General features: G+C 57.5%; 1 protein-coding gene across 1 annotated transcript in view; it reads right to left on the reverse strand.

The window, feature by feature from the left end:
• The window catches only part of FIGNL2 (fidgetin like 2), a 30,535-nt gene extending 20,242 nt beyond the window's left edge, over window positions 1-10,293 (reverse strand). The window contains exon 1 of the mRNA XM_037997098.2: window positions 10,067-10,293. The gene's annotated coding sequence lies outside the window, so the exon portion shown is untranslated. The remainder of the gene's footprint in view (window positions 1-10,066) is intronic.
• Between the last annotated feature and the right edge of the window lie 3,970 nt (window positions 10,294-14,263).

Consider the following 14,263-nt stretch of genomic DNA (forward strand, 5'->3'; position numbering starts at 1 on the left):
ATGGCTTGCAGGGGTCTCTGAGCCCACTCTAGCAAGCCCTTCCTCCCTCCCATGACTCAGGCATTGCAGGGAGTGAGCACTGGCCTCAGAGTCAGCCTCTGAGATGTGGGACATTGTCTTGATCTGTTTCCTCCATTGTGAAATGGGAGGTGGAGAGGCAGCATCCCCCTCACAGGCTGGCCTGAGGGCAGTGAAGGAGAGGTGGAACTTTCCTGACTAGCTGGAGGGGCCACCTGTGCAGGACCCGGGGCAGGCTCCAACTCGCTCCTAGAGACTGGCTAGGTGCAGTGGCCTGGGAAAGAGGTAGGGGCTGCTCTCGAGGCCCAGAAGGACCCCACTGATTTGACAGAGGACTCCAAAGAGAGAACACAATCCTGGAGCTGCCTGCAGGGCCCCAGAAGGGCGCTGCCTTGCAGGAGTGAGTTCCCTGTCCTGCCCTGACCAGCTGACCATCGCTGAAAATGCAGTCCCTAGCCACAGCTTCCCAGGATGTCCTCGCCTGACCCCTGGCTGCTCTGACCTGTGTCCTGGGACATCTGTCACCAGCCTCTCCTCTGCTCATAGAGGACCAGGACCCTCCCATGACCCTCCCAACCCACCCTCTGCCACTTAGAAACTGCCAGGCAGGTCTCATGTTCCTGCTTCAAGTCCCTCTTGACAGCCCACTGTGCCCAGACGTAACTTCATCTTGAGCCACATTCTTCACTGTCCCCGGAAATCTTAAGAGGAGATATAGGAATCTAGGTGAGAATCTTAGGACTCTCTGGGAGGGTCCACAGAGACCTCAGACTCAACACGCCCAGGGAAAATATCTCCACTTCCTCTCTCCAGATTCTATCTCTTCAGCTAGGCTGGAAACCTAGGCTCCCCCGTGTCTGTCTCTCCAGCCTCCACTCATCTAGCGGGTCATGAAGTCAGGTTAACACTCTCTCTCTAAAACAACCCACAGCTCTCATGTTCCCCACAACAGCTGGCCCCACCTCTGAACTCGATCTGTGTTCTCTGCTCTCCTAATCCTTCTTCTGTATAGATGCTAGGATGGTCTTTATGTCTAAAACAGAATCAGCCTCCTACCAAGCACAGAGACGAGATGCTAAACCCTTCAGCCTGGCACCAGAGGTGGATGCCTCTGTCCTTCCTTCCAGCTTCAGGCCCCTTCCAGCTCCTCCAGTCACATCAGCCCATTCTTTCTGGGGCTGTTCCTGTCTCCCTCTTTGGTGCCCCAAAGTATGTCCTGGGCATTTCTGCCCTTGCACTCCAATGCCCAATTTAGAGGTGACATCACTTGTTAACTGGGTTCCCATTCCCTCCGCTGCTTGGTCAGCCCGTCTGCGAGCCCTGGTGCAAGCAGCTCTCCAGCCCTTTCTGCAGCTCTCTCTCTACCCTGACCTGCCCCTTCCCAAAGTCCCCTCCCTCAGAAAACACTCCCTGACACACAGTGGTAGAAAGAGCAGGGCCACTGGGAACGAGGATGACCTGGACTTTTTAATGATCGTCATGACTTTTTGTCAGCAGTTATTTTTTTAAAAAGATGACTTGCTTTTTCATTGAGGAACAGGGATTTGCAGTTGTCTCTGCGCTTTGTCCTGTCTGGATTCAGTTCCCCTCCCTGAGGCTCTGTTTCTTGCACACAATGCAGCCTTGTACCTATGCACTCAGTGCACGGAGGAGAGGGCACAGGTGCTCGGTAGAGACCACTGTGGGCTGTCGTCTGTCCACTTGGGGTGCCCCTGTGATCTGGGGCTGGCAAGGTCCTTCCAGTGCCTGTTTCCTCTTGGGTCTGCATCTGGGGCTCCTCTTTGCTTGGGACTTGGCCCTGCATGGGCGTGAGACGGAGGATGAGGCCAGAGCTCTTCACCACTTTCAGACTTAGGCCCCTTTCGCAGTCTGCAAAACTTGTGACCTGTTCTCGAAAATACTTTCTCAATGAATAAAAGAAAAATACATGGGACTACAAAGGGAATTAATAACATTGGCTGGGCATGGTGGTTCACACCTGTAATCCCAGCACCTTGGGAGGCTGAGGCGGGCGGATCATCTGAGGTCGGCAGTTCAAGACCAGCCTGACCAACATGGCGAAACCTTGTCTCTACTAAAAATACAAAATTAGTCGGGTGTGGTGGCACTTGCTTGTAATCCCAGCTACTTGGGAGGCTGAGGCAGGAGAATTGCTTGAACCCAGGAGGAAGAGGTTGCGGTGAGCCGAGATCACACCATTGAACTCCAGCCTGGGCAACAGAGCAAAACTCCGTCTCAAACAAAAACATTGGAATACAGTTATCTGCAGAACTCCTCAGGGTCATGGACCACAGGGCTCAGCCCAAGAGCCTAGAGTCTCCTGGAGGGCCCCACACTTCCCCTCCCCGTAGCCAGTTTTAGGATCCAAGGTCTGTTTGGGTGGCATGTAGCCTCCAAAAGGCTTAAGCCTTAAGTCTGGGTGATCGATCCTGTGTGCCCTGGCCCCAAATATGGCCCCTTCCCGTGCATGGGGGTGGGAGGGAGACATGCCCCCACAGGGCCAGGCCTGACCAAAGGCGAGGAAACAGGCCCAGGCAGCCCACCCAGAAGTCCCCAGCAGCTGCCTCAGCCCCTCCTGCCCTCTTCCCAGCCCTGGGGGGGCTGAGCCGAGTAACTCCAGCTATGCAGCCCGGCCGGTCCACCTGGGTGTCAGTGGGCAGGGCTGTCCTCAAGGGGGTGGCCCCCCCACACCTGCAGGGCCACAGGGACACAGAGGGAAAAAGATACTGGGGGGAGGGTGCTGGAAAAAGACTGAGCGACCACAGCAGCTTCTGTCTGCCTGCTCCCATATGGGATTCTCGACACAAGCCAAGTCCAGCCCTGAGTGCTTCACACACATCAATTCATTTAATCCGAGCGAGGACATTATTCTCATGTTGCAGATGAGGAAACTGAGGCTCGGCTAACTTGTCTAAGTCACCAAGCTGGGACAGATGCCACCCCCAGCAGTCTTGCTCCAGATACTTCTCTGCCTGCCACAGCAGGTGGTGGTGTTCCCACTGAACAGCTGAGAAAACCAAGGGGGCAGTTCGTTCCCACCCTCTTCCTCAGTCTCCCCTCCCCACCCAGCCCTCCTCTCTTGAACCCTCTCCCACACTTAGCCACCAACCCCAGGGCTTAGCATATCTCAAACTTGTTCTCATGGGACTAAATAAATCCTTGCCCAGGTCTGAGAGGTGCTGGCCTCAAAGCCAGGACCTGGGACTCTGGTTAGGGTCTCAGCCAGACTCTGCAAAGAGTGATCAGAAAGGGCGGCAAGACTGAGACTGCGCTCAGAGGCGGGGGGCGGAGAACGGCTCCCAAGGACCAGATGTCTGCACGACTACGGTGGCCCCTGCAGCTCTGCACAGCCCCTCCTCCCCTTTTCCTCAAAAGAAGCATATCTTCCATGAAAGATTTTTGGCTTCACAGGACTTGGCCCCATCTAAGAACACGTGAGCCATCTCTAGAAGTGCTGAGTCTCCATCGGTGGAGGCACTTAGCACCAGAGAATGCCTTTCCTGGGAGGGGCACTCCCGGGCACGTGGAAAGGCTCTCCCCTCCTCTCCACAGTTCTTCTCTGATGGCTAACGATCACTACAAACTCAACAAGTCCCAGAATGGACTCCTGACCTCCTCCGACCTCAACCTCCCAGCCGCCTTCCCCATTTTAGGCAGCTCCTTTTTTCTCAACAAGCGGCTCAGTCCCCAAAACTCAGGCCTGAAGAGGGCCACAGTGTGGAAGACAGTGGTACAAGAACCGCCAGCCCATGCCGGACACGGTGTGCCTGGAAAGGAAGCCCCTTCCTAGAGGAGCGAGGACCCAGCCACTGATGAAGTGCTGTCTCTCCAAAGAGCAGGGAGGAAGGCGCAGTTTCTCCTGGTGTCCAGAGAGTTCCCAGGGAGTCCCTCTGCTCCAGCAGAAGCCAACAGACAGGCTGGGTGTGGAGGGAGCCGCATGATATAAGGGCTGGGGAAGCGGGATCCTTTTTCAGGTATAACCTAAATCCTACTAGTTTTCTTTCCCCACTGGCCTGGAAAGAACAAACACCTCCAGATTCTTAAGCATCCAAGGGTCAAATAGGGCAATCGGCTGCAGGTGGACCCTCCCCAAGCAGTGGCCCTTGTCTCACTTTGCTTCTAATGCCCACTGACACAGCCTCCTGCAGGAAAAGGCAATCTGCTCAGGACTCCTCTGAGGCAAGCCCCTACTGTCAGATGCTGGTCCTCCCCATTACAGCCTCTGAAACCTGTCCTGTACCCTCGCCATAGCCTAGAGGCTGCCATTCCCCAGCTCACATGCCCTCTGTGGCTTCCTTCTGCTTAGAGAATACAGGGACAGTGGTCCTAAAAGCGTAGCTTGTCCCTTTGGCTCTTTGCTGGTCCCCAACATCTTGTGAGCTCCTTGAAGGTGGCACCACATCAGAAAATAATGGTTGCTGGATGAATAGCTACCTGGATAAAATATTCAAGGCCTCACAGCCATGATACATGCTAGGCGCTTATGGCAAAGCAACACCAAAGCTGGGGCCACTCTTGGGCTCTCCCTGGCCATGTGGGAGGCTGCAGGTGGTTAAGGAAGCCAAAGCATAAAAGCCCCAGCTCAGAGCCTGGTCCATAGGTGTCCACTGCATGTGTGGGGAGGCTCAGGAAGGCCAATCCTGGCTGGACACCTGCGGGAGCAGCTGAGGGTCACCCAGAGCCTTGCACAGTACTGGACACAATGCGCAGGTGCTCAACACAGGTTTATTAATAGTAAATGAAATCTCGCGGCTCACGTCTGTAATCCCAACATTTTAGGAGGCCAAGGTGGGCAGATCACTTGAGGTTAGGAGTTTGAGACCAGCCTGGCCAACATGGCAAAACCCCGTCTCTACTGAAAATACAAAAAAATTAGCTGGGCATGGTGGCCTGCACCTGTAGTCCCAGCTACTCAGGAGGCAAAGGCATGAGAATAGCTTGAACCCAGGAGGTGGAGGTTGCAGTGAGCGAAGATCGTGCCACTGCACTGCAGCCTGGGTGACAGAAGAGTCTCAGTCTCAAAAAAAAAAAAAGAAAAAGAATAAAAAAAGAGTCAATGCAGCCTCTTTGTCACATCTTCACATCCATCCCTGATTAATCACAACACTGGGCTGGGGACCATGTGGACCATGTGGCCTGAGTCTGCCCTGGCAGTGAGAGGGGACAGAGGGAGGTATGCTGCTACCTTCCAGATTCCTGTAGGCAACCATGCTGCCTCTCCTCCCGCCTACCTCCCCACCCCCTCTCTGCACTGACTCCATGTTGGAGGGGACTTCAAAGATGGTCTGGCAGCCTGGTTGCAATGTCTCACACCTGTAATCTCAGTACTTTGGGAGGCCAAGATGGGAGGATCACTTGAAATCAGGAGTTCAAGATCAGCCTGGGCAACATAGTGAGACCACCATCTCTACATTTTTTTTTTTAAGATGGCCTGGGCAAGCACTGCTGTGGGCCAGAACTTTCACACACACACATGTCCTTTCCCCATCCTCACTCCTACACCAGAAGGTTGTTCTCTGGAGTCCCTGGGCCCTGAGCCACTAAGCGGGTCACCAAGGTAGGCTTCAGAATCAAAGGGGCAGACTATTTGAAACCAGGGCCACATCACCATCATACGAGGTTCTTATCCTCATTTTAGAAATGATGAAATTGAAACCCAAACAGAAGAAGTCACTTGTCCGGAGTTACATCTGATTAGCAAAAGGGGGTTGCTGAAGCCCAAAGCTTGGTCTCTAGGGTAGGAGTCATGACTGGTCATCATAAAACTGGCTTGGGGCTACGGAGGCAGGCCATGGCCACTGCCCAGCTCTCCCACTCACTGAGAACCCCCACTCTGCCTCCAGCCCTGAAGATGAATATTCCAAAGGCTGACACTGTCCATACCTCGGTGGAAAAGGAAAGGACAGAAGGCATTCAGGGGGTTTGCACTGCAGTCTCCTTTCCTTGGCTGAGCAAACTGGGGAAATGCCGGCCTCCACAGTAACCACAGCCCTGACCACCTGCACCTAGAGTCATTCAAGACTAGGACTCAGGTCTCCTAGCTCCTGACTCCTTTCATCCTCACAATATCCTGCTTAGGAGGTGGACACCATTCTTCACTCTATTTTCTCACTTCACAGATGAGAGACAGAGTGTTTAACAAGTGTGTGGAAGCGTTAACTATGATTCATCAAGATGCTTATGAAACTGCTCGGAGAAGAGCAATTGCCACTTCTTCCTGAAGACAAATGGACCCTAAAAAAAAAAGTGCCTGGACAGCCTCTCTCCAAGCCACATAGTCAGAGATGAGATGACCAGCCCAGACCCTGACCCAGCCAGTGTGAACTCTTCCCACTTAAAGCCTGGCCTAGCACCTTGGTCTCATACCCTTGGTACCTTGGTTCTGGAGGTCCCGCTGCCAGTAATAAGACTGTGGAGTGAGCACTGGATGGGGAGGTCAGGAAACCCAGGCCGCAGGCATGACTCTGCCCTCAGCACATCAGAGAGGGCTGGACTGGGGTAAGAGTTTCTTGACATAAGGTCCCTATGGGCTTTAGGGGATCCAAGAACCCTCTAAAGCAGAATGCAAAGTCTGGTGTCGATTAATGGAAGTGCATTTTTCTGGGGATGCCTTTCATCAGTGCCTCCAAGGGCTCTGTAAATCAAAAAAAGTTATGGACCCCCAGAATGGTTAATCTTGGAGGCCCTTCCATGCCCTAATATTCTTGGGTTACATATGGGTTTAAATGTGAAGTACACTCCCCATCCTTCAAGGCCAATTCAGTGGCTGCTCTGGGAAGCTCTAACACATTTCTTGCTTCTTTGACTGAAGGGAAAGGCTGGAAGCCCAATGCCACAGAGCCTGGCAGGGTCCCTCTGCCCTGATCTCCCTCACCAGACAGCCAGCTCCCAAAAGGGGGTAGGACTAGCCCAAGGCTAAGATGGCAGATGCCAGCACCCCATGCTTGGCCTTTTGTGGCTCACCCCCCCACACACACACACAGTCTCTGTCCTCTGGAGAGCAGGGGGTCTTAGGGCTGCAGAGCACAGGGGCCCGGGGCCTGGAGTCCACATCTCCCTGCTGCAGCCCTGGAGCTTCGAGGAGCCATACTCCTTTCAGGAACCTGGTTTTCATTAAATCGGGTAAAGGAGTCGTTAACTGCCAAGTCCAGAAGAGGCAAAGTTCTGCTAGAAGGCACAGGGAAGGTGAGGGAGACCAGCCTGTCCCTTGCCCTCCCTGGCTGACCAACGGCGGGGGGAGGGGAAAGCAGGGCTCCTAAGGGTCCAGCAATGGCAGCAGTCGGAGCTGGCGGGGAGAGTCGGGGGAGTCCTGGCCCAGATAATAAGCAATTGTTAATGTGATCCATATGGATCCTGACTGGCCTCTCTGTTTAACAGGATGATAATGGCAGGGAAAGAATGCTGGTCTGTGGGGAAGGGAAGGGGCAAAGTCCTCCCTGGACTTGGGGGGATGGGGTAGGGTCATGGGAGGAGGAGGAGGAGGCGAAGAAGGGAAAGGGAGAGGAGGAGCCCCACCCAGGGGTCTCCACCACCCAAGAGCACAGAGCTGTTCACCTGAAAGTGGCCAGATTCCATGCTATGCAGACTGCCTGGCTAAAGGCCCTAACAAAACCCCTTTTATTCAGCCAACCAGTATTTATGGAGCACCCACAAGGTGTCAAGCCCTGCGGCAAGCCCAGTGGGGGCAGGGCCAGGGAGTACATGCTCCACTGCCGTCAAAGCCCAGAGTGGATCCCGCCACAAAGGCGGAAGGGAGCACAGGTGCAGGCCACGGAGGGAGGAGCAAGTGACAGAAGCTCCGGGCTGGGGAGGTGATGCGGAAGAGTCGCGCATCCGAGTTGGGCCCTGAAGAATAAGGAGGTTGTGGAAAGACAGGGACAATGGGGAAGGCATTTGGCTGGAGGAACAGCGGGAGCAAAGGCAGAGAGGCGTGAAATTGCGTGGAGAGAGCCCTAGATCTCAGCAATAAAGCTGCGGCCCCGGCAGGGCAGGGAGGGGAGTCCTGATCCATAGAAAGCTGTGGCCATGGGTGAGCAGAAGAAAGTCAGGAAAGGGCTCTCCGACGCCACACTCAGTCTGGGTGGCTCTCCCCAGCTTTCCACCAGGCTGGCACTGGAATTGACAGTCACGGGATCCTCACCCAGCCCTCAGCCACACCACGGCCAGAGAATCGGGCAGGGCCTCCGAAGCCAAACTCATTTCTGTGTCTCTCGGCTCTTTCTTTTTCTTCTTCTGGGGTAGGGATGGGGGGCAAGAGGAACCCCCCCGAGGAGTGCGGGTCATCTAGGCCTCCCCAGGAGCAACTCCTCTGCCCCACACAGCCTAATTCCCTTTGGCCCAAAAGGGCTTCGCCCAGAAGATACTACAGCGAGGACACGAAGGTCGCTCCCGTCTGCTTTGGACGCCAATGGAATCAAGTGGAAAGAAATGAAATGGTGTTAAACATGGGAAAGGGGATTTACGAGCCTGTCACCCGTCCAGCACAGCCACCCCAGCAAGCCCCGCCCCTTTCCTCGCCCACCCCAGGAAGTCCCGCCCCGCCCCCTGCCCGCGGCTCGCTCGGCCGCCCGGTACCCGCGTCCCATAGCTGGGTGGCGGCGGCACCACAGCACCAGGCTGCCCGGCGCACCCATCCTTGGGGGCTAAGGAACAGCGGGGAATGGCGTCGGCTCCGTACTGAGAGACTCGGGGAGGCTTTAGGAGGATGCTACGGGATTTCGGGGTAGGCTGCGGGAGGGTCTGGGACTCCCTCTGCAGGGTCAGAGGGCTTCGCACCGTGCCATCTGCGGGCCCAGCCCACTCCAGAGACTGGGCGGCTCCACAGGGGAGGTCCCACGGCCCAGGAACCGGGAAGCCCCCCTGCGCCGTAAGCCCAGAACTGGGCTGGAACCGGGTCCCCACTCCTCGCTGTCCGGCCGAGAGCAGGAGACAGCTCCGCCGCCACAGCCCCAGCGGACGACAACACAAACATTCTTCCGTCCTCTATTCTCCTCCAAATTAGGTATCCATGGAGACAGGGCCGGCAGCCTGACAGCCCTACGGCCTAATCCTGATTTAGTGACCGTCCCTTTAACAGCCCACCCACCCATCCACCCACCCCTGCGTTCCGGGCTGCCGCTGGGCGCAGGGTCCAGGCCGCGCGCTCTCTGCCCCGCGCAGACCCCTTCCCAGACCTCCTCCTCCGGCGGGGGCAGGGGGACCAGAGGGGCTGGGGAAGGGGACCAACATTTGTTGATCACCTACAGGGTGCTCAACAATCTCCGAAGGACCCTCTGCGGAGGGGGGTCGCTAGCATGCGAATCTCTGTGTAGACCAGGAGAGGGCTCTTGCGGTGGGGAAGTTTGAGGGGCCCTCTCTGGAGAGCTGGGAGCTCCGGGGGTACCCCTTGTTTCCTGTAGCCCCAGGGTGAAGGTGAGTACAGCCTCCTACAACGCCCTGACTCTGAGATGGGGGCTCTGTTCTCCCAGGCCAGAGGAGAAGACATGAGGAGGGTGGGCACTAGGGGCGCGGGGATCCTAAGTAGCCTCGGTCTCCTGTCACTGCCCCGTCACCATGCTGGGGAATCTCCGGGCCTGTAACCCAGCCCCCACCCCTCCCACACACACAGGGGCCGCTGGACAAAGACCTGACGGAGTGGGAGGGGCCTGCGGGCCGGCCCTCGGGCTCCGGACGCTGGATCCTTCTGGGACCCGAACCCGCAAACCCTGGCTCCCCACCCCCAGGCCAGCAGACGCCCCCAAGCCGGCTGCTCGCTTTCGCTGCAGCCTCCGCACTAGAGGGGGCTGTGAGACGGGTGCCCGTCGGCGGCCGGGCGGCGATCCCCTGCTCTGCCGGCCCCTTCCCCCCGGGAAGTGACCCTCGGCTCCCACGCACCCGCTAGGGTCTCTCGCCGGCCCTGCCCTCCGACCCCCGCCGAGTTGAACCCCGCGACCCGCAGCCCCCGCCCTCTCGGCCCTCTCCGGCCCCGCGCCGGCGGACAAAGCTCCGGACACCCCGACCAAACGGTCACCTCCCCCCGCCCCATCCCGGCCCGCCCGCGGCCCCGTACCTCGGCATCACGGCCGGGTCCTAGGTGAGTGTGCGCGGCCTGTGGGCGCGTCCGGCCCGGGGACCGGGGCGGGGGCGCGGGCCGGGGACCACAGGCCTGGGCTGGGGGGCAGTGGCGCTCACCATCCTGGAGCTGCTGCGCTGCGGCTGCTGCGGCCGCCGCGGGCGGGAGCCGGACTGGGCAGTGGGGGTGGCCGGACAAGGGGCGGCCTCGGCTCCCCCCGCAGGCAAGACCCCCACCCCCACCCCTGCCTCCCCTCGCCCGCCCCCAGCGCCCTCCCTCGCAGGCCCTCGCTCCCCTCCCCTTTCCCTGCTCCTCCCTCTCCTAGTGCCCCTCTCTTCCCCCAACTCCCGCCCCTTCTCTGGCCCCTCCACCCCCGGCTTCTTCCCCGCCCTCCCCCACCTCGCCCCCGCCCCGCCCCCACCTCCCCTGGGCTCGCCCAGCCCCTCCTCGCCACCCTCCCGGCTGGCCCCGCCCCCTCCCGCCCCTGGCTCTAAAATAAATTAGCCACAGAGGGGAAAAGAGAGCAAATGACCCTCAGTGTGGAGAGTGTCCTTCGCCACTCTCAGACCCGTCCGCCCCGCCTCTCCCGGCCGTCGGAGCGGGAAGTTGGGGTAGGGGTGGGGGTCGGGCCGGCGGGTAGGGGTGGGGGACGGCCCGGAGTCGGGGCCGAGGCCGGGACTGAGCAGCCCAGCCCGTCGAGCGTGTCCGCTGGATGTGGGCGGCTTCCTGGGTCGAAGGGCAAAGGGGAAGGCAGCTGGCCTGGGCCCGCCCCGTCCGCGGGCCGCCGGAGACCCCCTTTCCCAGGACTGCCTTGGCCCCCTGGCCACAGCCTGGAGGACTCTAGCTCACTTTCTACGCCCCCAGGTGAGCTGAGCACCCACTGCGCGCGGGACTCTGCTGCGCCTGCCCCCCCGGGCAGCAGAGGGCAGGACGCACCGCCAGGCAAAGCCCCGGCTCTGCGCTGATGCCACTCTGGGCGCGGGTGGGTGCGGGGCAGGAGGGCGAGCACTGGAGGGGGCAGCGGACTGTGGGGTGTGAAATCTAAATAGAGGGCTCCACTGGAGGGCTTCCCCAGAAGGCGGCAGTCACACTGGGCCAAGCAGGATGACTGGCAGGAAGCAAAGATGAGGGATGAGTCCCAGACCTCTAGTCAACTAAGAGGTATCCAAAGACATTCATTCAACAGATACACACTGAGTGTTAACTTTGTGCCAAACATTGGACTGGGCACCAGGGATACCCAAGAGAGTCCAAGAGGCACGGCCCTGTCTTCCTGGAGTTCCTAGTGGAAGGGTAGACAGAATTCTGCCCAATACACACACACTCAAAGCTTCATCAGGGATAAAGGCCAGGAACCCTCTTTGCCCCAGGAGAAGGTGGGAGGGGGGCTGTGCTGATGATGGAGGGTCCAGAGAACCTTCCTGATGTTGAGCTTCCAGACATCCAAGGCTACCGTGTTTCCACCCAAGGGCAGTGCTTAAGGATCCTCTCTCCTGTGAGCTTTTTTCCTTTTGAGGGGCTGCCTAGCCTGAGTGTCAGTAGGGCAATATTGGCCCTCACCCCCTAGCCTGCAGAACTCCAAACACTACCCCCTCCCTTCTTCTAATGCGGATTCCCCTGCAGGCTCTGGGGTCTGACAGGTCTGGGGCACTCCTTTAGGTGCCACCCAGAGAAAGGGAAGGGGAGGGCCTCAGTAGCTCCCACTTCTTTCCCAGCCCACATATGGAAGCAACCAGCACCCACGCAGGTTCTGGAACTCGCCAAGGTCAGTGTCTTTTCCACCTCCACAATTCTCTCTTCCTTTCCATTCCACACCCCCGGGCCCTGCCCTGGCACAGGAGGAGGGATGTGTCAAGGCTCAGAGTGCTAGAGTAGCCCCTGGCTTCAGAATCAGGCAGGATGAAGAGAGCCACAGCCACCATGCTAGGAGACTGGAACCCTTGCTGGACGTATAATCCCAGGATACCAGCTGGAAGGAACTCCTTGAATATTTCCTTATTGTTGGAGCATTGGAGGCCCAGAGAGCAGTGACACACTTGGGGTCACACAGCAAAGCTGGATATAGAATCCACTGCACTTTTTCCACCCCTACCTGTCAGGTTCCCCAAGAGCCTGAGACAGGAACTAAGGGAAAGACTAACGTCCTCATGAGCTGGGTGCCTCAGCCAGCAGGATTAGTGCCAGGAAGCCAAGTCTGGCATTGCCAGTGGGGATCCTGCTCTACCATGCTCCAGGGAAGGGGGGATGACAGGAGTGGGGTTGGACTGAGGGGCTCAGCATGAAGGAAGGAATTGATCATGCGCTCCCCTGGAGTGGGGATCCAGTTCTCCTTCATCTTCTAGGAGTCTGGGAGTAAAGGAAGGACAAGCTTAAAGCTAATGAAGGCCTTGCTGGTGAGATGGTGAAAGACATCGGCCCACTGGAGAAGGCCTTCACTGGACTCCAGGGACAAGGCCAGCAGCTTGGCAGTACTGAGTTTTTTCCAATGGGCAGACTGCTGTGGGTCACATTAAGAGGTTTAGTTAGCAGGTGGGGGTGAGGCTGATCACGTCACCCCTCCACCTCCCACCCCGCACCAGTGCTCAGGCGATGAGGTGTGTGGTTCCCCCTCCCAGAGCTCATTAAAGTCCTGTTAATATATCATCCAGCCTCCTGGGCTGACAAATCCTCAGTCCTGGCAGAAGGCCGTTCATCACATCTCTACCTCCTGCCCTCTTGGGTGGGGCCCTGAGAGACTGATCTCTGAGGACTCTGGGCTGACCCCGCTCCTGGCTGTCCCCAGTCAAGGGATCTGTGCCCTGAAAGCCCCTGCTGAGGTGGTTGTGATCATCCGCAGGCAGGTCAAGTGCCTGGCAATGGATTGGATAATAATAGTGGTAATGACGGCGGTAATGTGTGGCTACTGCAGAGGGCCCTCCATTCTTTCCCAGCCCTTTTGCTGGTATCACATCCAAGGTGGAGAATCCCACCCCCATCCCGCCCCCAGGGGAGACAGGTGCTATGCTTGGCTGTGTGGCTGAGTGCAGGCACCTGCTGCGGGCGCATGCCTGTGGGTGTGCAGCAGAAGTGTGGGAGTGTGTGACCTTCTTGGTCCAGAGACCTGCAACAAGGGCTTTCTAAAAACATTAAGAAGAAAAATAACTCCGTGGGTCTGGGGAGAATCAGCACTAAGGATTTTGGAGGGAGGGGGGAGAGTTAGAGGGAGGAAGTAAAAGCTAGAGAGAGAGGGTGGGAGGAGCAAGTAGGGTGAGGAGGAAGGAAAGAAAAGGGCCCGGGGTGGGGGGAAGGATGGGGTGGGGGGAGGAAGGGAGAAAGAAACGGAAGAGAGGAAGAGGAAAGGGCGGGGAGGCCTCTTTGTGGTCCTCTGGACTGGCCACTCAGGAGTCATTATGAGCAGGAAAGGAAGGAAATGTGTCCTGGCTTGGGGATTGGGGTGCGTGCCCAGAGGGCACCACACCCAGCTGGGCTCCCCCCACCATCTCACTTGCCCGGGACTCAGGCTGCTGTCCCCACAAATGGAAGCTCTAGCCCTTCTCATTCTTGCTGTTTGCCCATCAAAGCCCAGTTCCCAGTGCCTCCCCAATCCTGATCAAACCACCCCCAAAACTCTTACTCTTCATGAACATATACCAGCTTTGCCTTCCCACTGTGCTAAAAGCTGTGTCTGGTCTGGATCCTATCCCCACCCCACATCCAGCCTAGGAGCCCTCAAGAGCCTCTAGGCAAACTAGAAAACATGTTCCTCCCTCTGGGCAGATGCAGCTCAGACTTGGGAGGAGGAGCTGGGTGGCTATCAGTCTCCACTCACTCCCTGGGGCCTGACACTTGGGGATCCTCATACCTTACTTCCAAAATCCTTATCCCACACGTGGCCCTGCTGTTTGTTCTGTGAGCAGAAGCACATCTACCCCCCACCATCCTGCAGCATAACTTTTCAGCCAGCACCCCAAATTAATCCCACCATGTACCTTATAGTCACACAGAAACTCACTAAACACTCATACCTTTTTAATACCTCAGAATCTTTCTGCCTGAAATCTCATTTCCCTACTCTGCCTGGTGAGCTCCTATTCATCCTTCAGAACCCAACTCAGGTATGCCCTTCTCTGTAAAGTCTTCCCTATCTGTCCCGCCTCCACTCCCAGAGCACTTCCAATCCTTTTTTTTCCCCCTAGTTTCTAGGGGTTGAGCCCA

This window comes from Chlorocebus sabaeus, chromosome 11 (assembly GCF_047675955.1).
Source record: "Chlorocebus sabaeus isolate Y175 chromosome 11, mChlSab1.0.hap1, whole genome shotgun sequence".
Lineage (NCBI taxonomy): Eukaryota > Metazoa > Chordata > Mammalia > Primates > Cercopithecidae > Chlorocebus > Chlorocebus sabaeus.